General features: G+C 39.4%; 2 pseudogenes; both read right to left on the bottom strand.

Moving 5' to 3' along the window:
• Positions 1–7,780: 7,780 nt before the first annotated feature.
• LOC122657977 lies at positions 7,781–9,676 on the bottom strand (annotated as a pseudogene).
• A 1,825-nt stretch (positions 9,677–11,501) lies between these two features.
• On the bottom strand, positions 11,502–23,355 carry LOC122657340 (annotated as a pseudogene).
• Between the last annotated feature and the right edge of the window lie 677 nt (positions 23,356–24,032).

Below are 24,032 nucleotides of genomic sequence, written 5' to 3' on the forward strand. Positions count from 1 at the left end.
TGTCAACAAATCAGCCTGTACCAAGCTTGACCCCAAAGCTCTCAAGTGTATCTTCTTGGGCTACTCTGATTCAACCAAAGGGTATAAGTGCTACCATCCTCCTTCCCGAAGGCGACTTCTCTCCAAAGATGTCACCTTCTTTGAGTCTATCTCTTATTTTTCTTCCCCTTAACATTCTGTTCAGGGGGGAGTACTAGCAGTGAACAGAATGCTAATGTCATTCCCTTTCTATCTCCCTTGCCTACCTCCACTTCCCCATTCCTATTTGATATTGGAAAGTACAAAGAAGTGGATGTTGTTGATGATGCTGATGCAAATGGTGTTGTTGATATTGATGCTAGTAGTGGTGGTGATGCTAGCAGAAAAAAAGAATTCAAGGGAATAAGATTCAAAGAAAATGGTTTATTCACAAGAGGTGAATGCTTGTTGAAGGGAAAAGGGATGCAACCATGGTATAAGCAACCCTGCTGAAACCCCTCTTTGGATCCACATCCTCAGTCTCATCCTCCTCAGTCAGGTAATTCCTCTCCTTCTGAATTAGATATTCCCATTGCTATGAGAAAAGGTAAGAGAGCCTGTACTAACCCCATAGCCCAGTTTGTTTCCTATGACTCCATTTCTCCTACAGGTATTGTTTTTTCCACTGCCCTTAAATCTTCTTCTATTCCCAAAAAAATCACAAAGGCCTTATCTGATCCAAAATGGATGCAAGCAATGACTAAGGAAATGGTAGCTCTAGAGAAGAACAACACTTGGACACTAGTTGATCTTCCCAGGGGGAGAACTCCAGTTGGATGCAGATGGGTTTATACAGTCAAGTATAGATCCGATGGTATAGTGGAGAGGTACAAAGCTAGGCTGGTTGCAAAAGGGTATAGTCAGGTGTATGGCATTAACTACCAGGAGACTTTTGCCCCCGTAGCCAAGCATAACTCAATCAGGGTTCTTCTTTCGGTGGCAGCCAATAAAGATTGGCCAATGTACCAATTAGATATGAAGAATGCATTTCTTCATGGAGATTTAGCAGAGGAAGTGTACATGCAGCCTCCACCTAGTTTTACGTGTCCCTCAGCTGAAGGGAAAGTGTGTCTCTTGAAGAAGGCTCTTTATGGCCTCAAGCAGTCTCTTAAGACCTGGTTTGAGAGATTTAGACAAGTCATCCTGAAGAATGGGTATTATTAGAGTCAAGCTGACCACACCTTGTTTATCAGGAGAGGTAATGGTACAGTTACAGCTCTCATTGTCTATGTTGATGACATTGTGGTGACTGGGAATGATGTTGCTGAGATAAATAGATTGAAGTCTTATCTGGCTAGACAGTTTGAGATCAAAGACCTTGGACTCTTGAAATACTTCTTGGGTATTGAAATATCTAGATCAAGGAAAGGAATCAACATTTGCCAAAGGAAATTTGTCTTGGATCTTCTGAAAGAGACGGGGATGATGGGGTACAAACCAGCCACTTCCCCCATTGATCCGAATCATAAACTTGGTGATGAATGTGGTTCTTCTCTTATAGATGCAAGCAAGTACCAAAGGTCAGTTGGAAAACTAATCTATCTCTCCTTGACTCGACCAAACATCTCTTATGCAGTTGGAGTGGTGAGTCAGTTCATACATGCTCCCAGAAGTAGACATCTGAATGCCGTGTATCGCATCATTAGATACTTGAAATCCTGTCCAGGAAAAGGTCTTCTATATGCCAAGCATTACCATTTGCAGATTGAAGGCTACACAGATGCTGATTGGGCAGGTTCAGTTTCTGACAGGAGATCTACTTCTGGGTACTGTACCTTTGTGGGTGGTAATCTAGTTACCTGGAGGAGCAAGAAACAACCAGTTGTAGCTAGATCCAGTGCAGAGGCCGAGTTTAGGGCTATGGCCCATGGAGTATGTGAGCTTATATGGTTGAAAAGGCTTCTTCAAAACTTGAGCTTTGAAACTGAAGGGCCAATGAGACTTTATTGTGACAACAAAGCTGCCATAAGCATTGCCCATAATCCGGTTCAACATGATCGAACCAAGCATATAGAGGTTGGTCGTCACTTCATCAAAGAGAAGCAAGATTCTGGGTGCATTTGTACTCCCTTTGTGAAGACAGGTGATCAAGTACAGATATCTTCACCAAGGGTCTCACTCCTAGTCTATTTAGTACCCTACTGTGCAAGCTGGGAATGTATGACATTTATTCTCCAGCTTGAGGGGGAGTGTTAGAGTTGTTAGTATATCTTGTATAGGGGTAGTTCTGTCATTGTCATGTTATAAGACATGACCAAGTTGTATTTTTCTTTTTCTTATTTTATTTCCCTTTACCTCCCTAGGGAGGCCTGTGTAATTTGGAAGAGATTATTAATGAAGTAATATGTGTGTTGAGAAAAACTCAACACACAATCGATTCTCCCATCCTCTTCTCTTCTTCTTCTTCTCTTCTCTTCATCTCTCTTACTAGATTCGATCCATCTTTAAGTTCCAACTCACTCGGAGCAACAAAAGGTCTGGCAGCCATCGTATCAGTTGCAAACTGGATAAAGTTCTAGTCAATAAAGCTTGGCTTACCTCCTTTCCCTCCTCCCAGGCTACCTTTGACAACCCAGACATATCAGACCACTCCCCCATAGCCCTTGCCATCCAGCCTTCCACCTCTTTTGGACCCAAACCCTTCAAGTACTTCGACATGTGGTCTTCTCACACGTCCTTCTTGCCCACGGTTGTGGAGGCTTGGTCCAAACCTACGCTTGCCTTCTCCTCTCCCCTTATTGGCTTCTCCAGAAAGCTTCGCAATGTCAAGGATGCCCTCAAGCTATGGAATAAAAACACCTTTGATGACATTTCTCTTCAAGTTACTGAATGCAAAGAGAGACTTGCCTCTACTCAATTTCAGCTACAGGCAGACATTCACAATGTTACTCTTGCTGATACCGAGAAAGATATTTCAGCTGAGCTCTTCTCTTTGCTCTCCCGAGAAGAGAGCTTCCTCAAGCAGAAGTCTAGAATCAAATGGCTTGATTTGGGGGATTCAAATTCTGCATACTTCCATCGTTCAGTTAAGGCCAATATCAATGTAAACTCCATCACTCAGCTCACTTCCATTGATGGATCTCTTGCTACTACTGTTAAGGACATAAAGGACTTGGCTGTTCAGCACTTTAAAAGCATCTTCAATACCCCCATGGTGGGAAATGCTCCTCTGCAAAGCCACCTCAATAAGTTCCTTCCTGCAAGCCACATTGATGTCCTGAGCTCTATCCCCAAAGAAGATGAGATTTTGGAAGCTATTCATTCCCTTAAGGTGTCTGGTGCTCCAGGACCTGATGGCTTCAGCATGGGGTTCTTTTTTGCTACCTGGGATATCATCAAAGTGGACCTCATTGCTACCATTGAAAGCTTCTTCTTCAACCCCAGCCAGATCAAAGGAGTCAACCATACTTTTCTTTGCCTTATCCCTAAAAAGGATGGTGCTACAGCTATGAATGATTCCGGCCCATAGCCTTATGCAATATTCTCTACAAATTTATTACTAAGATCTTATCCAGAAGACTCAAGACTGTAGTGGATTTGTTGGTCAATGGCAACCAATCTGCTTTCATCCCAGGCAGGAACATCTCTGACAATATTCTTCTTTGCAATGATAAAGTTAGAGGTTTTGACAGGAAGAACCATGCCCCGGCTATTCTTTTGAAGATCGACATTCACAAGGCTTTTGATTCTCTAAGATGGGACTATATGTCCCAAGTCATGCTCAAAATGGGATTCCCTATGCCTCTTGTTCACTGGATCATCTGTTGCATCTCCTTCCCAAAGTTCTCAGTCTTAATCAATGGCAGCCCTGCGGGTTATTTTGGAGCTTCCGTGGGGATTCGTCAAGGATGTCCTCTTTCCCCTTACCTGTTCACCTTGGCGTTGGAAGTCCTCTCTAGACAAATTCAGATCTGTACCGATCAGCAGCTCATTACTCCTATGCCCAAGTGCAAAGCTTTAAAGCTTACCCACCTTGCTTTTGCTGATGACTTAATGATTTTTTCAAAGGCCTCCATCGCCTCCCTTGAGAGCATCTTGCTTTGCCTGTAGCAATTTCATGAGCTATCAGGCCTCCGCATCAACCCCTCCAAGTCCCTTATCTTTTTTCTGGTCTTTCAGAGCTTAAAAAAGTGGACTATCTTGTGAAGTCAGGTTTCCAAGAGGGGCACCTGCCTGTCAAGTACCTGGGGCTTCCTTTGATCTCGGCTAGGCTATCTGCTCATCATTGTACCCCCATGTTGGATCTCATGAGGAAAAGACTCCAGTTGTGGAAATGCAAGCTTCTATCTTATGCAGGCATGCTGGTTCTTATTAGATCTGTCTTAGAGGCTTCTTATATCTACTGGTCGGGTATCTATGGGATCCCGCAAGCTTCCATCAAGTCCTTGGAATCTTTATTAGCCTCTTTTCTTTGGAAGGGAGCTGAATCCTCCAGGTTCCTCTACCCTATTACTTGGGCTTCTGTGTGCCTCCCCAAAAAGGAGGGTGGTCTAGGCATTAGAAGAATCAAAGAAGTCAACAAGGCTGGTATTATCAAACTGATCTGGAAGATAGCTTCAAAGCAGAAGAGCATTTGGGTCGATTGGGTTTATTCTGGTCTTCTCCGCCAAGACTCCATTTGGACTGCTTCTGCCTCTACTGATGCTTCTTGGGTTTGGCGCAAGATCCTTGAGTCCCGCCACATTGTTCTCCACTCCATCTACTCCCACATTGGGGACGGTCTCTCCACTTCCCTTTGGTTGGATCACTGGCACCCTAAGGGAATATTATTACATTTTGTCACCCCAAGGACAATCTATGTTTCAGGTCTTCATAGGATGGCTCTTGTTGCGGACATCCTCCATCAGAATGATTGGGCCCCCCCTACCTCATCCCTGCCTCTCTCCCTCCTTTGGAATGATCTTCAGACCATCCAAAGAAGGTTGCCTTCTAGGGGTGACTGTGTCTCTTGGACAGCAAACAGATCGCTGAAATTCTCTTCCAAGGCAACTTGGAACCTTATCCGCTTCAAAGGCTCGACGGCTGTTTGGAGGAAACTCCTCTGGTTCAAGCATCACATCCCTCGCCATTGCTTCCCTGCTTGGAGAGTCTTCACCAATTGTCTTCCTACTCAAGCTTTCCTCCGCAGGCATCACATCCAAGTTTCAAATGCTTGCTGTCTTTGTTGGAGCAACATTGAAGATTCAGCTCACCTTTTCTTTGAGTGCCCTATCTCGAGAGCCATCTGGAAAGGTATTCTATCAAAGTGCTGGCCTGCCCAAAGAAGGATTCTCCCTTTCTCTAGAGAATGGATCTGGGTTGATATGACCTTTGGAGGTTCCTCTATCTACGATATGGTAGGAAAGATGGCTTTCTGTGCTGCCCTCAACCATATATGGATGGAGCAAAATATCAGGAAATGGACCCCCAATTCTCGTTTCTATCAACAGATTTGGGATTCCATTTCCTTTGAAATCTCCTCCAAATTATTGTCAGTCCCTCCCTCCTTTTGTACTGACACCCCAAGGAATAGGCTTATTGTTGTCTCCTGGGGTGTCCCCAATGTTTCTTTCTCTGCTTCAGCTGCCTCTAGCTGAAAGCCTTGTTTAGCCGTGGGCTTTTGTTATCCCCCTTTGGGGGCCCCTTGTTTTCTTTTCTTTCCTTGGTAATGAATTCTTTTATTCACCCAAAAAAATTTGTCTTTGGAAGTTGTGAGTTGCAACCTTGTTTGGTACTTATTCAAGCTTTGTATGGGTGAAGCTTTCTTTGATCCTCCACACCCATGAATGTAGGCACTTAAATCCTTTTCTCTGTATTTTTCCTTTTTTTTCACATATATATTTCTTTGTGCTTTGGATGCTCGAGTCACATTTCCCCATAACAGTCCCACTAAGAGCACCTAATATTGATTCTGAATGCCACATAGCTGTCCATTGGTTGTGCTGGGTCATTTTTGGTGCCACAAATTGTTGTACTAAATGTTTAATATTAATACAGTTTCATCTTTGTCTTTTCTATTGTTTTGAAAATTTAGCTTTTCCCTCCTACAAGAACTTGCTCTTTTGTCTTCATGTGTTTTGTTTTTGGGCAATGCACTTTTGTGTGGAATGTTTGGTCCCACATTGGAAGTGGAAGAGAAAGAATGAAGGTCCATGTATAGATTATGATTCTATAGGGTCCGGGGTGCTTTTTCAACATGAGCCGGGCCGTGGCAAAGCGAGGTGTGGTGTGGTGTGGTGTGGCGGCCCATTAATTATTTTTTTGGTTCACTGTTGGACCAGTATTGGCTTTAGCTACATATTAATTATTTTGGGCTTGTACTCGGGCTCATAAGGCAAGGAGTATATAGAAAGGACATGCCCCTATTAAGAAACATAAGCTACATTCCTAGCACTCATAGTTGTCATGGCGTCGCCATGGCGTCCTGGCGCTGGAGAAGGTTGCATGGCGACCTACGCCATGGCGTCCCTCTTTGATTTCTTCTTCCCGTCTCTCTTTCCCTCTTCGATTTCTTCTTCCTGTCTTCTTTCCCTCTTCGATTTCTTAATTTTCTTCTTAAAATTGAGAAACAATAGAGAAAAAATAAAACATGGCTTGAGTATACATCTATTAAAACATTAGAAATAGAGAAAATAAAAAATAAAACATGGTCGACATACTCGCCATGGCGGGCGACATGTCGATATATCGACGTGACACCCCTCCACCGACTTGGATCGCCGTGACGCCATGACAACCATGCAAGCACTCGGATTGGAACCTTTTAATCCAATCTGTAGAAACCAAGAGTCACACCTACTCCATGGGGTACCTTCGAGGCCTACTTGCATACATTCGGTTGCATCTGTAGGGGGCGATTAAGTTCTTAAGGAGAGTGCTCATTCATACGCCTCAGCCTTATCATCTTGGACAACTCATGTTTACTAAATAATGCCTACCCAAACCAAAATTTTGTTTGGTTGCGCTTCAGGTTGGTTTGAATTTAGAATATGCAAACCTGACTTAGGCTAGGTCATGCTTGGTTGGAGTCCTCAAGTAACCCAAACTAACATGATCTTTGGATACTATGTACTGATCTACTGATCTACATATTTTGAACCTTAACTCATGGAATTTTCATTTACTTACAAGGTTGCTGTTTTCCTTTTTGTGTACATAGTACATTATGTACCCATATAAAGAACCATAAAATCATAAACATGTCTCTAAAGCTAAGTCTGCTAAGGTTTAATATTGGGCTGGGCTTAGATTCAGTTATCTACTGCTGAGTCCACTGGACTTTGGTTGGGCTTAAGTTGATTTCCCATCCCCAAGCAAGTTGCATCCCTAAATATGAGAACTCTGAAACTAGATTTTGTCTGGCATGATGTTCATGCATTGAGTGGACATGGTCAAGAGAAATGTGGGAATGATAACATTGTCTTCAACATGGCTAAATTGCAAAAGGTATTGAGCATCTTTGTTATTATGGACTAAACATTGTTGGCATGTTCAGCCACAATGACATCATGGCCATTCAGCTAGATGTCGGGAAAATGGAATGCCAGTGTTACAGTATTTTTTTAAGTCAGTAATCACTCAAGTTTTTATCAGTCTTCTTTAGAATTGTTTTGTTCTCATGAATAGTAGATGTGATTGCCAACCTACTGTTTAGAAAGACAGATCAGTTCTCCCAGCTTACCATGAACAACAGAAGTGAGGGATCAGGAAACCCATTCACTTACAGACAGTACAAGTAACAAACTTGACAAACATTGGGGATTGAAAAAAAGATGTCATACTCAACACATAGGATTCAAATTTGGTACTTTAGTATCTTAGTTAACTCAGTGACTACAATTATAGATATATAAAGAAACAGAAATCCAGTCGAACATATAGGAGTCAAATTCGGAGATTCAATTCCTCAGTTAACTCTGCGACAATTCTTCCTTACTTGTCCATTATAACCCATGAGAGGACTTATGTTCCCCATTTTAACCATTGAATTTGCAAATTGGTTGAAGAAGAGATCTGCATCTTCGGCATAGCTCCTAACCAACTCCATTGTCTTGCCCATATTCCCTGTCAGCAGCAATTCATCTGATTTGAGAAGCCCTTTCCCCAGCAAGATCAACTTGAAATACGTGTTATCAAACTTGGCTGGAGAAGCAAAATCCAATGGAGAGATGATGTTATCACCCCCTGATTTAGGACAAACTGATGTCAAACCATGATACTAGGTTCTCTCCCTAGTCTCATCTGGTTGGTTATTTCCATTCTGGTTGTAAAGCCTCTGCTTGAAGGTCACACATCATGCCATTCCAATGGTATGGCTCCCTGCACAAGAAATTTAATATAAATAGAAGTGCTAGGCTATAAAGGTTTAGAGGTTTTAAATCTGAATCACTGCTTAAAAAATGTTGGACATTTGGAATCTAACATACCTGAGAGTGCTACAAGATCTACTTCATCATGGCCTTGTCGATTGAATAAGGTTATGAGGTTTTGGAGAGTCGAATTTGGTGGAGGGATGATTCTGTTTGAGCCATTGAAACTTGCTGTCTTGGAGTCTTTCCTTCCTAATGGAAGTGCCCAGTAAGGTCCACCACTCTGTTCCACATATCCATCAATCTTTATTAGGAAGATACAGAATAATACAATTTGAACACAGTGGTCCTATGGTTAAATTAGATTATAGTCATTTTACTCTAATCCTTGCTTACCAGTACTGTGGAGCCCCTTGCAGCAAGCGCAAGGATGTCTGCACAAGAGACAGTCAGAGGGCAGACCTCTTCTAACTTAGCCTTGATCTCATCACTTCAAATCCTCTAATAGAATTCCTGTTTGGGTTTGACTGTTTTTCACTGATGATTGTTTGTTTTGCTATTGTCCAACAACACCGATGCATCGCAACCCTGAAAAGCATTATTTTAAGAGCCAAACTACAGTATCTCTAATCTTGATGCCCCAATAACTTTTAAGAATGGATGGGTGGCATTCATTAGTCTTTTATTTACTTCAGTGAGTTTGCACATGTATAAATGAGATGGTAAACATTGGGATGCAGGAGTTACTGTTTGTGAAGCAAAGGAACTTTTAAGCCAATAATGGAGCATTGCTACTGCTTTTTTTTTTGGGTAAACATTGCTACTAGTTTTGATGTCATTGTTTTCTCATGTTGGAAGGTCCCAATTCACACATGATGATTAAATTGAAAATGAATAGATAAATAATAGTAGGAAACATTAGACTGTTTTCACTTACTATGGGGTTACTGCTAGGATGAAAACATATTTTTAAACAAGTTTTGGTTGCTAGAAACTATAGTGCAAGAAAAGAGAAGGACGAAGAGCCTTCTTGTTCCCTTAATTTAGAAAGCTTACCTGCACAAAGCAATCATGGAAGTGAAGCCTAAGCAGAGAGGCAGCCATTCTTGGATCTTTTGCAATGGCATGTTTCAGCACTGACATGACAATGTCATTAGCTTGAGGGCACGAGTATTGATAGAATTCTGGGATAAGATCAAAAGACTCTTCTCCACTTCCACCACGACCACCACCACCCCAGTTAAAATTGAAACAAGGAAAAGCTATGGAAAGAGTCGAAGACAGGAAAAACACAACCATGACACCAAAAGAAACTCTTAAGAAAGCCATTTTGTTTGCCTCACATTACTATTGTAACTCTTGCAGTCAACAAATGTGTTCATCTCCGATTGTACTTATAGGACTCAGTGATCAGTATCAACTGCTTTCCCCAAACCAAAAAACTCAAAAATAAAACTTCCTTCAGGCTTCTTAAAAGTGGGTGCTGTTTGGATGTCCTGAGGGTATAATTTTTTTTTGTTGTAATAGATATGGTTCCAAATCCCAGTCCCCTATCTAGTACACATTGGACTTGGTCCTGACTCTTGGCTGTAGTAATACCTGCTCCCTCACTTCTGTCTCTATGGCTGTATCCCTCCCATCAGCATGATTTCTGGTTTCTTAAGTTACCAACTCCAAAAAATTACAAACACAGAGAGAGAGAGAGAGGACTTAGTCAATGGTGTTTGCAGTTGCTGAAGTATATGATCTCTTTTGCAGATGGAAGACGTAAGATCCAAATGTTAGTTGAGATGGTTCAACACATTGATGACATGCCTCATTACAGAAAGTGTGTAATCCTATTTCACGATTAGACTCTTAAAATCATGGTTGATGAATTCACCTTTTCACTTTAGTTGACTTGAGTGTCTTGGTTCAGATAATGTTGTTGATATAGCAAAAGACACAAGAATCATAATGTGCTCAGATATGTTAAGAGGGTTTGAAGTACTAGTTGAAATAACAATCGATGATTATCGAATTCTACTCAATTTTTCAAATTTATAACCTTAGACATTCATAAATCAATATATGGATACTCTTGAATTTATATTTCAAACCAATGCATTGAATCGTTCTTAATTAAGTTCAAAACAGTCTCACGCCACAACTGGACAATTAATCGAAGTCTATCTAATCCCGATTTAATACATTCTGAATGATAACAAATTATAGTGACCAAGTTTTGTCATCTGTGTAGTGTTTTGTGGATCAGAAAACAACTAGGTCCCTGGAGCATTGTGGTCATGTGGGCTTGAATTGGTCCCATTTAACTTGAGCAATTCTTCAAATCTTCAAGTTTTCTGTGAAAGCTCACCCTGATCCCAAGATTTTGCTTAAATTATTGAATAATTCAACATAAAAAATGTTGAATTTCTGCTATTAAATTTCGAATATCTCTCCTGTTTTAACATTGGCAGCGAGGCTGTCAAGCTACTACGTACTCTAGGAAGTCACAGTCGTTCGCATGCCTTGCAGACCTCTGCTGTGTTGAAATCTCAAGAAGAAGAGGAAAAAGCCTTTGGATTGGCACCTGTTCTGTCCAATCAATGTTCCGCCATGACTTAGAGATTTCCAACCTGGAACTTTGATTGACTATTGGAAATTTCTTACTAACCTTCTATTCTTTTGCACCTTCTACGACGTAAGTCCTTCAACCTGCAACCACCTTTGTAAATTATCGATCAACCCATAAAAATTAAATTCATGACTACAAGCAGAAGTAGATTGTGTTTCCCATTCATTTTGGAATGTTACTTCAATGTTCACAGCGACAAATGCAGAGATTTTAAAAGCAGCGAAGTGTGTTGTATGAATGGTTCCGATAGCAAGTGGGAATACCAACACCTGCGGAGGACATTTATCCAAAGTCCATCTGTACATGATGAGAGTTTACCATCAAGGATAATGATGATGAAGGATCAAGCATTACGGGTGAACTTGGTTCAATGACAGTAAATCAAGCACAACCACCATAACGAGGGAAACCTACCACTTCCAATGAAGACAAAGTGGATTAGCTAGGTTCATCAGAAAAAAGTAGATTAGCTAGGGATATTTAGCTTTAAGCCACAACATAACATATGTCCAGTATGAGCATATAAAAAAAGAAAATCTCAACATTTTTAGGCTAAAACATTTGATTAGAAACAAAAATGATACGACCTTCTAGTCAGCCTATTTAGTAATGAAAACTCTGAGTCTTGCTTAAGCAAAGGATTACAAGTGACACCTACCAAACCAAGTGGGAGAGAAAAGTTAGAGATATCAAAAGAACAAGTTAAACTCCCCAATGATACAAAATTACAATAGGAGAAGCTCCTCCGTAGTCAATCCTGAAGAATAGTGGCTCTAGCTACAACACTTTCTTCTTCTTGCTGTTTTCTGCATTCCAGTTATTCTTAATAACAACTTCATCCTCATCATCGATTACTTCCAACTATGGTTCTCCTCCATTAGAATGAGTTCCACAAGAAATTGAACTGCTTTCACTGGAAATTTGTGTGTTTTCTTTTTGTCCCAGAGGGAATAATCTCTATCTCACTGTTGTCCTTGCTCTCCAGTGGCATTAAATCGGATACAACCGATGTACTTTCTCCATGGCCATTCTCATTATCTTTCTCCACTTGAGGTGCTTGTGTCCTTCCTGATAGAAGCATCCCATCAGGTACCTTCTCCTCATCAAATTCTTCTCTGCAAAGATTGACATAAATGAAAATTCAGCATAAGCAACAGGGGAAAGGAAAAAGAGATACAAGTCCATGAATCTGGAAAAAATAATAACAGCCAAACAATATCACACAATTCAAATTTGGCCTGCTACATTCAATATACTGCATATGAAAATTCAGAAGAAAAAATACACTAGAATGGTACTATAATTGGCTATTGGAAACTGTTAAGACTAGGAGTTCAACAGTGTTGCCCAGAAACATCATTTATGATGTCTAGCCTCACGCAACATAAAATGGGCACTGACAATACATAAGACAGCAAATTTCATGTGATACCTCAATAGGAGATTCATATAGCCCTCTTTACAAACTGAAACAAATTTTGTTGCCAGACTGAACAAAATTTTGATATAGACACCCTTTCTATTATATTCTAAATTGAGTTCTGCAAACTTCACTTGTGTAAATCTTTCTTCTTTATGCTCCACAACTAATCTATATACAAAATGCATTTCCTCCATATAAATTTTGTTCAGGTGCTCCAGACTGACAATAGGTGTCTAACATAGGGACAGTTGAACAAATCTTCTCTCATCAAAATTATCATTTCCATAGTCATATAATGTCTCCAGATTGGGTTTATGGAATTACAGCATATGATATGATCCCCCACTAGAAACAGTTATTAAGTTACATGGTTTAAAAGCTACAACTACCCCAACTGCCCTTTCTTTCTGACTAGTAAGTTAAAGTTACATGAATTTTCATGTGCATCTATGTGTGCATGTGAGCACGTGTGGATATCATTGTGCTACATGCCTACATTACACTCATACAAATCATACATTGCCATAAATAAACGAACTTCTAAATTCATATCATCTATGTGTGCATGTGAGCACATGTGTGCATATGCATTGTGCTATATTACAATAAGAAAATCATACATTGCCATCGATAAACGGACTTTTAAACTTTTGGACACTCCCCTTGACATAATTTAGACAGTTAAAAGCCTATGTAAAAGTGAAATGAGAACATGAAAGGAAAACCTGTGTTTAATACTAATATCACATGATAATTCCTGTTGAAGATACTCAACAGCGAGCCTTGTTCCACTAGTAACTGGAGAAGGAAGCTCAGCTAGCACCTGTAAGATGCAAACATGCATAATTAGGAGAAACTCGGAAAAATTGCAGCAAGCAATCAAAACGGAAGTGGTAAGTCCAGAAAATGAACAAAAATAGAAAACCCTAAGAACAGATTTGACAAGCCCACATGTTGGTACTTTCTGGTCAGATAATTGAACCCAACTTTGTTGCAGAAAAACAATACAATTAAAGGTTTTCTTTCGCAGCAATTGTGATGGGGGTGGTGGGAGGCAGGTTTCAGGAAGAGAGTGGTATCCTGATCCTTTTCTAGGCGGCAGTTTTGTCTAAGGAGCTCTATGTTGGCCAGGTTACCCTCCCCACGTGTGTGAAATTCCAGTTCCAAAGCAAGTTAAAACACAAGGGGAAAAGAAAATATTGTTTCTCATGCACCCCCAGAACAGCTGGTACTACAAGCTAAAAGGTCCAATAAATGGTAGATTATAGAGCTGATGTGGACAGCAGAACAGGATATATGACCATTTGCGGAAGGTCCCTTATTGGAAGTCCAGAACTCCAGATCAGCCCCATCATCCATTCATGAGACTGAAATAGAAAAGATCACCTGGTAAAAGAAAAGACCCAACTAGAAAACTCAATTTTTCAATACATGCCATCTTCTTCTTTAACAACTTATATTTTCCTTCTTCCTCGTCCCACAAAACAAAATAATAGAGAAAGGTTAATGTCCTTATCAGTTTTTTTGACACAATATAAAATATACCTTCTCAAGGTTTGCTTCATAATTCCTCACCATATCCTCCTTTAGGTCATCACCAACCTCATAGAGAAGGGCTGATTCAATCATAATCAATGGCAAATTCATGCCCAGCTTGGCTTTAACAATATTCTCAACGAAGTCTCGCAGCTTCGTATGGAATGTGTTACCCTCTAGAGACAGTGGTGCCTATTCACAAATTGCAGGTGATCACAATGTAGTATGTCATTCATTAAAACTTAAAAAGTGAATGAACTTCTACAAAGTGTACAAGGAATACCAAAAATACCTCCGAACAGACAAAACAGGATTTATTAGGCTCAAATGGCTCGACTGGCATAAGAAGAATCTTTCTTGATGGATGTTCAAGACAGTATGTCATCCTTCATATGTATCCATCAGATTAGAATCCATTGCGTCAAAATAACTACTGATGTAGATTTCACATTCCTATATTTGCAACAACTCCCTCAAAAGTTAGAACACCTTAAAAAAATATCTGCTTAGATTTTCAAGAGTATTGGTTAAAACTGGTTGTCCATACGTTGAATACGATTTAAAAATAATAATAATAAAGAAAATAAAGTGTATCCAAGTCAAATAACGATGTAGTTTCTACAATGTTACTCCAACTCAGAATATTCGATAATTTGAACACGACAAATTTGCAGTCAGTTGAACTCCCTTTTCTAAAACTGGGAAGAAAATGGATCAAATCTAGGAAATTGTACTGTTCAACAGACAGAAAATCCTTTTCAAGAGCAAGAATAAGCTTTAGCTCCAAGCTGTTTGCTCTCACCTGTTATTTCTTTTTTCTTTTCCCCCTTTCTTCATTCTTGTTTTTCCGTCTTTGGTTTGGCTGGGGTTGTATTAGAAGTTGGTTGGATTTGAGGTGGGTCTAGTGTTGTTTTGGTGGCAGTGGTTCTCTGGGCCTTCTTGCATTTCTTCATCAAAATCTCTCCTTTAAATGATATTTCTATTTGTGGTTTCCCATTCCCAAAAAAGCGCTTGCCTTGTGTGGATGCAAACTAAAATGAATGATGCCTGCTGTGCAGTGTTCCTCTTCCCTAAAAAAGCTGAAGACACCCAGAGTCTTAGATCTTTCGTGAGCAGCTCTGAGACTCCAAAGCATGCATGTCATTTCCTATTTAGCTGAAGAGAGGGAATCAGGGGGGGGGGGGGGGGAAGCAGGAACCTGAAGTGTGCAAAATGAATATACAAGTTGCAGACTAGGGGAGGAATAGACTGGATTACAAATCTTAAGAACCGATCTCAATCAGCCCAATGCAGACCCATTTCAAGCCAGTTTGGATCCAAAACTAACATCTTCTAAAATTAGGTTTCCCAACCCATAACTAGATCTCTATCTCGGATAGGGCAATTTTGCAATCAAATGTAGAAAAGTATCAACATGCAATTGAATCAGATAAGGATCCATAATCGTGGATCTGGATACATATTTGCAGATCTGTACAGATCTGCAAATAACCAAACATTCCACGCCCTATTGCAAACATTAACTGGAACTGGATAAACACACCTCCATCATTTATATTTCTCCACCTCCCACACGGAGATTGGAGAACAGGAAGGGGAATTTTCAGAAGACTTTGATAGCTAAATATAATAACATTCTTCAATGGGGAGCAAAAGTTTAATTCCACACCTATAGTTCTGTACATTATTTTGGAGAACCTTGGTTGCTTCAATCACAATCAAGCCAGCAATAATAGCATTTGTTGTCGCAACAGCATGAACAATATTACCGGCAATGCCTTTAGCTTCAAAGAGGCTATGCATAGGAATCCCAAAAGACGTCGCCCGAATATTTGCTGCCGTTGTAACAAATTCTACAGCTAACTGATCATCTTTATCAAAAATCAGGCTACCAATTTCCTAGAAATAAAACATAAAAGACAACATCAGTGCTGAACGTAAAAGAGAGCAAAACTTGTGTAAAAAATTTTAGTAAATATACCAAACTAAGAAAGAATAGTGATCAAGCCAAACCTTCTCTCATTTCCCTAGAAATAGTTTTAGAGACTCTAGGAAGATTTTTGTATTTTCAACTAGGCTCCAAACATCCTGAGGATTCCTAAGACCCAGAGAAGTCATCGCAGACAATGACAATGGGTCATCAACTGTAGAGTTCTTATTCAAATTCCCATTCAAGGTTCGAGATCTCGCCGAGTTTCTCGGTTTTGGGCCATACCGAGTCGAGTTACTAGTCGGTTCCTAGGAGTGCAATTTCTCGGCCAAGATCTCGGGGATATCTCGAGGCTCAAAAACAAGATATTTTCAATGCAAGATATCGAGATCTCGGCAATATCTCGGTTGGGCCCAAAAGTGCTATTTACTTGTATTCAACCCATTTTTCACCCAAAAACCCATTTCCAACATAAGAGAGAGCAGGGACAGAACTAGATAGGCTCTAAACCAAGGGGAAAAACACCTCTCCTTCAAATTTCTTCTTCTTTCTTTCGATTGTTGGCTGGAATGCACTGTTTGGAGTTAGATTGAAGTGCCAAAGTGAAGATTCAAGTGCCAATTTGGAGCATCATCACCTATTTGCAAGATTTCAAAGGTATTTTCTATTTCTTCCACAAATCTATTTTTTCCAAAAAAAATTTTTGTAATCCTTGTTAGATTCATGTGGTTTTAATATATGTTGAACATCTTTGCCTGATCTATCACTTGATGGAGTCGGATTTTTTTTTTCAGTTAATAAATTATTTATTATAATTTCTGAAAAAATAAATGATTTATTTGAAAAAAGAAAATGAAAAAAATAGGATGAATAGTGATTGTTTGAAAATGATTTTGATATATGTTAAACTACTTGGGATGCTCTACAGCCCCATGGATTAATTTTTTATTTTCACCCATTAAAAAAATTATTTTATTTTTCAGATTTAATAAATATATTATAAAAATTAAAAATATATATATAATATTAAGGAAAAATACTTATTGCTTATGAAAAATTATGTACAACATATGTACATAATATTCAACTTCAAATGGTGTCAAATTCATCATTACATTATATTTTTCTTATACTTTAAGGTATAAATAGTTTTAAAAAAAATTCAAAATATTAATTTTAATTAACAAATAAATACTAGGGCTAGGGGATAAATAAGAGATAGTTATTTCATAGTTCTAGTAGCTTGACATTACGTTTAAGAGTTATGAATAGCATACTTTAAGTCTTGAATACCTTACTTTAAGTGATTCATGGTTATTAATACATGCTTTTTTATGTAACAATGTAAAACATAAGACATTTTGTATACAATGTCTGATATAGCATGGCAACATGGAGTTCCCATGTCTGCAGACAAAAAGAAGTCCAAATGCAATTATTGTGGGAAGTTGCTATCTGGAAGAGCCACCAAGTTAAAGCAACACTTGTCTGGTACAGGCAATGATGTTTCATCATGCCCAAATGTTTCTATCCAAGTGAAAGTGGCAATGGCACAACATTTGAAAGGAGGAAGATTAAAAAAATCTAAGAGGAAAAGAATGCAACAAGAGTTTAATGAGGCAATACTAGAGAGGGCTGGTATAGAGGTCCGTGGCGGAGATGATACTGACATTGGGCCTCCACCTGGTGAGTTTCAATCAAAGGCTGAATGGAGAATTTACTAGTAGACTTTGGCTGAGAGTAGACAAAGTTTTCATTTTGATAATATAAGAGCATATGAGCAAGCAAGAGGAGCTGGTGGATCTGGCTCAGCTGCACCAGTGCAAGAAGATGAGAGGAGGAGAAGCACTGGGACAAGAAATATACCACGACCCCAAACCCGACCACGAGTACAAGGTCCAGAACCCATTTTTAAGCAGGATCCCACAACTTTTAGGCAACAAGATGCCTACCAGCCAACCATCCCACAAGTATTTGGTGGTAAACAAGAGGAAGCACAAAAAGCCTTCAGCAAGTTCATGCTTTACCATGGCATTCCAGCCAATGTAGCACAAGGAACATACTATAATGCATTCCTTGATGCTGCAGGGAGGGCTGGTGCAGGATGGAAGGGACCTTCACCATTTGAATTATACAATGTATATTTGCCTCAGGAGGTAGAGGAGCTAAAAGAATACATTGATGGTTTGAAGCCAATGTGGGAGACATATGGGGTTACTCTTATGGCTGATGGTTGGACTGGACCTACTAGGCTGTCCATTATAAATTTCATGATGAGTTGCAATGGAAAGACTATATTCTTGAAGTCTATTGATGCATCAAAGCATATAAAGGATGCATCATACTTGTATAAGGAGTTGAAGCAAGTGGTGGGGGAGGTAGGACCAAGGAACGTTATCCAAATTGTGACGGATAACAATTCCAACTATAAAAAGGCTGGAGAGAAGTTGATGAATAAGAAGAGTAAGAGGATCCAGCTCTTTTGGACCCCATGTGCAGCCCATTCTATTGATTTAATGCTGAAGGACATGGGGAAAAAGACTTTGGTGGCGGGTGTGGTAAATAGGGCAAGACAAGTGACAACTTTTGTGTACAACCATTCTTATGCTTTAGCCTTGATGAGGGAGAAATGCAATGGAGATTTAGTGAGGCCTGGTGTCACTCGATTTGCCACCAATTACATTGCATTGAAGAGCTTTCAAAGTAAGGCGATAGGTCTAAAGTGTATGTTTGCAACTCATGAATGGTTTGGTTGGCAAGGTTCTAAGTCAGAAGAAGCAAAGGTAGTACAACAGACCATTGCAAATGATGGATTTTGGAAGGACTTGGGGAAAGTGGTTGGCATATTAGAGCCAGTGGTGGCAGTACTGAGGATGGTTGATACAGAGAAGAAGCCTACTTTGAGCCACATTTATGCTGCCATCCAAAAAATGAAGGAAATGGTTAGAGTTGCTATACCTCGAGTGCAAAGTCCTACACTAACATCATTGATGAGCGGTGGGAGAAGCACTTGAGTCATCCATTGCATAAAGCTGGTGAGTTCAACATACTTTATACTTTAAATGTTATAACTTTTTTACATTTACATATTCAAAACCCTAAAGGCATTAAAGCCATTAAGTCACTAACAAATCATATTTGTCTTGCTTTTACCAAGATACTATTTGAATCCAAAGTATCACTACTCCCATGATCTTGGGCTAGACATAGAATTGTTAGAGGCGTTCAAGTCATTACTCGAAGTTGGAGCCCCATCCAAAGACACAAGTCGCTTGCAATGATGAAGTGAGAGTATGGGACTTTGGCACTTTGGTAGTTAGTTTATGAATGTAATTACTAAATAGGAAATACTAATGCCTCAAATTGAAAATAGATCAAATACTTCAGAGAGGCCTCAGCAAGTTTCGGTCGACTAGCTGCAGTGGAGGGTAGACAAAAGTCAGACCCTGGTAGGTGGCATGATATCACATTTATGAATTATAATTTTATCTCTTTAGAATGTACATATTCTTACTATTCTATATTTGTAATGCAGCCGACTGGTGGGTGCTTTATAGTACAAGTTCACCCAACCTGAGGAAGGTAGCAATGAGAGTGCTCTCACAAACTTGTTCATCCTCCGGATGTGAGCGCAACTGGAGTACATTCTCATTGATACATTCAAAGAGGCGGAACAAGTTGGGCAGCAAACGACTGGAGCAGCTTGTGTATGTGCAATACAATATGAGATTAAGGATGAGGCACATACGTGAAGGAATTGAGGCCAATGATAAAGAACCCATTGAACTGTCCAACATTTTTCAAGAGGACTCTGATGAAGATGAGGATCCCCTATTCCAGTGGGTGAGGGATCGTGGTACACCTGATATGGATCAGCCTGAGGGTAGGCCCGACCCCACCATTGCGTCTGTAACCGGCACTGATGTTGATGAATATATGTCGACGCAAAAGGGGCGTGCACATGCAGAGTCACCGAAACCTTTTGAGCCTGCTGTAGGAACTCCTGTTAATGATGATGATGGTGGTGATGATGACACTGGTGATGATGATGGTGATGGTGATGGTGATGGTGATGGTGATGCTGGTGGTGGTGGTGGTGAAGCTGCTGCTGCTAGTGGCATGCGGAGTGGCGGTTATTATGATGATCGTCATGAGGGGATGCGCGAGCAGTACGAGCAAGAAGTTGGAACGCAGGAGGACCCTATGCGTTTCACCGGTGAGTCTCAGTTTACGCATGCCACTCAAGATCAAGACCATGGTGGCCACCCTAAAACATACAACAGAAAGAAGGGTCGCAAACACTCACATCAGTCATATGCTCAGGAGGAGGACAACAGCAGTATGAACACCATGCTTACAAGTTTCGGAAGCATGAGTATAGATACTACTAGCGAGCATCACCATGGCAATCATCTCAAAGATCATCATGGCTATGACTATGGCCAGCAGAGTAATCGGTTCTCGATTATAGTGCCTATGGTCGGTATGGGCCGTCGGCCGTGAGTATGACAGCCAAAGCTCAGGTCGTGTTGGGTACACATTCCTAGTCCCAAACCAGCCATACATGCCTCAAACTCAATATGACAAGAGCAAGTGGATCTTACACCTCATACCAACTAGCCTCCCATGTACCCTAAGATAGGGAAATTGGTATATGTTGATCAGAAGACTTATATAGAAACTGTGTCACACTATTTGCAACACTATAGCAATTCCATGACATGGGAATCTATGTGGATCAATATGGGGATGAATTTCTTGTTCAATCTCATTTTATGTAACAAATTAAGTGAACATTGATGTAATGTACATTTTATTTCAATGTTTTGATTGATGTGTACTAATTAGAATGTTTTGATTGCTAATTTGCTATGTTTTACTAAATTATATGTAGATTAGGTTGTTTTAGTACGACTCGTCGCCTACCAACCTATGGTCCAAAGTGAAACTCATATTTGGACTTGTTTTTTGGCAAATCTGGGCATGCCATTGTGTTTAAATGGCCTGAAATAGGCTGGATACCAAGTTTCAGACCCAAAATGTGTACAACCCACTGAGTTGGGGTCCGAGTCCAAAAAAAAAAAATTGCATCAACTCGCCGAGATCTCGGCTCGACTCGGTTTCTGGCCTAGCCGAGATGCCACCGAGACCCGAGTTCTCGAACCTTGAACAAGATTGTCAGGCAGGACATCCCTGCTATATATAGGCTTTGGTTTATTTCCATTTTTCCATGTTTCTTCTTTTGCTAAAGCAGCTTCAATGTTATGTCCAAAGACATGATCATATATTCTCCGCCCATACTTCTCAAGATCATCACCTTCTCTTCGTTCAAAGACATCTTCAACATTTTCTGATGAGCAAGAAGCATCATTAGAACGCACATAAAGATCGTTCTCCAGATTCTTGTTACCAAACAACTTCGCAAAGAGCAAATCCTTTGCCCAGACAATACAATGAACAAACTGCAAATTTTAAGCAATGATGTCAATGTCAAAGCCTCATGAGCAGTTCTTAAAAATGAATTTCATTAAAAAGTATCCAACCACGGAATGCCTGCCTAGATTATATTATTGACCATAGATTCAATAATTGATGAGAAAATTACCCTCTAATAGAGAAATGAGAGTGAAAAAAAGGCCAAAACCAGAAAACACAAAGCAGTACAAGGAATACAAAGGAGAAACATAATTACAAAAACAAACACACATTAAGAAGTAACCAGAAAGGCCAAACGTCTGAAGGCTACCCTCAATATCAGCCAAATAATCAAAATATTATATATAAAGAAGTATTAAATCTAAGAGCCAAAAGAATTCCATTAGGAATTGCAAATGGTTATGGAGTTTTGTCATGTATTCAAGCCTGGCCTACCAGCCAGAGGAAAAAATAAATAAACAGAATCTAACCTACAAGCTGGCAGGTTTTATATTATTATAGTGAAAAACAAATAATCAACCAAATAATCAAAATCTGTCTGCAAGTCATCTCCTTAACCAGAAACTATCACTTGATATGACATATTAAGAGTACCACCACCACCCCCCCCCCCCCCAAGAAAAAAAAAAAAAGAAAGAAAGAAAAAAGATATGACATATTAACAATCTCCACAAGAATAAGTGGACATTCAACTGTAGAATTGATAAAAGAGACAACCCTACTTTCATCTATCACTAGAATTACATGCAGAGCCTCAATTGAACTAACAATAAGAATCTATTCTTCATTCAGTGATGAACTTTGAGATTTAAATAACAATACCAAATATAATAATTGTCAGAAATCCAAATGACTATTGCAGCATGAAAATAGATCACCCAAATTATTTGATGAAATGTGCAATCAATAACCAGGCATAAGAAGCTGCCTAATATTACACTCCAATACATAGACAATCAATTTTTAATAACATGAAGGAAAGTACAAGTAAATCAATGTGATTTTTCCACCAGTGAATACCTTTGATGGAGTACTGGTTATTGTGCAGACAGGATATGTTTTTGGAGTGGGTTTTGGCTGGCATTCATAGCGCTCAGTTTAACCTTTTACATGAACAGTAACCTGATCTCCTTACATTGGAAAACAAAGAATATCATCATTAGAGCCAGTTAGTCAAATCAACATAGCATGATTAACTTAGAATGTCAACAAGAAGTGCAGCAACATTTGAAACAATTACACCACAGAAGTGCAAATTCTAGAGTATTAAAATTGAAATCAGAGAGAAAAAAATGAGGGAGGTGAGAGGACTCTCTTCTGCTCTAAGTCAAGATAAGTATTGTTTAACTTGTAAGTTTTCCTCATAATGGATCGACAAACCAGATAGCATACGTGAAAAATTGAAATAGTAAAAATGAAAACCGAAAAAGAAAACTGTAAAAAATAATTTAGATCCAAGATTTTCTTCTGACCTTGCAAGAATTTTTCTTAGGCGGCCAAATCAACCCACTGGGGCCCCAAGACCAGTCACCAGCTCAACCAATCCTCCTGGTTATTAAAACACTGTAAATTATTTTAAAAATATGGCCCCATAAGGAAAATCTTTTCCATAAAAGAGTATGTTAACTATGATAATTCAACAGAGGAAGAATTTTAAAAAATATATAAATAAACATTATATACTGATCATATCTCACAAATTCACTAAGAAATTTATCAGTTCGCTAAAGTAGCCACAATGACTGGACAGTCAGCAAGTGAGTCCATTAATTGGAAATATGAGACTCTGATAATTTATTTCGACCCTTTATTTCTCCTAAAAGAAAAATAAGAAAGGTGCATAAAACCTCATCATTAATCCATTAACAAAAGGAGAAGAGGGCAGAATGATGAACTAGAAACACAAAATACAATATGAACCATCATCACCTGCCCTAAAAACCCAGTTGTGCCACTTTCAACTAAAGGAACCTCAGCTGCCAAGCAAAGGCGATTCACATGTCTCCTTGCATCTAAGTTATCAAGACCATTCAAAACAACACTTAATTGCTTAAAGAACTCCACATTGAAGTCAGGATTCTTGACATTTTGCATGGTAGGCTGTAATATATATATATATATATATTTATTTATATATATGGTGAATAAAAAAATTCATTACTAAAGAAGGGAACTAGAAGGGCTCCACAAGAAAGTGGGAGAAAGAAAAATAAAAATACAAGCAAGTCCCAGCTTAATCAAGAGGCAGCATGTGAAGGAATCAAAGAAACAGGGAGACCCTAGGAATCCACGATTAGCCTATTCTGTGGGAGTCCCTGATATTATTGGTCAGGGATGAAGAAATAAAGACGATTCCTCATCCAATATTATAAAAATAAAGAAATACCAGTAGTCTCTTAATTTAATTTTAACCCCACTCCCCTCCCCCCGCCCACTCTTTCATTTCATTGACACAATATGTGTTAGAAGTCATGTAACAGGGGTAGTTTAGGAACTAGTCTCATTACTAGTTGCCTTATTATGTAATTCTGTTTTATCTTCTTTATTTCTCTTGTACCTCCCTAGGGAGGTGGATGTAATTCTCTCCTTATTATGTTTGAATTAATATAGGTGTATGGAGAAGTCTCTCCAACACAATCGATTACAACCTAAATATTCTCTTGCTATCTTCTTCCTCCTCCACCTCCTTCCTTCTCTCTTCTTACCTCTTCAACCTAAAATCTAACTTGGTATCAGAGCAAGCTCAAGGTTTGAGAGTCGTGTTCAGTCCTGTTTCCATTCTTT

Source organism: Telopea speciosissima, chromosome 4 (genome assembly GCF_018873765.1).
Source record: "Telopea speciosissima isolate NSW1024214 ecotype Mountain lineage chromosome 4, Tspe_v1, whole genome shotgun sequence".
Classification (NCBI taxonomy): domain Eukaryota; kingdom Viridiplantae; phylum Streptophyta; class Magnoliopsida; order Proteales; family Proteaceae; genus Telopea; species Telopea speciosissima.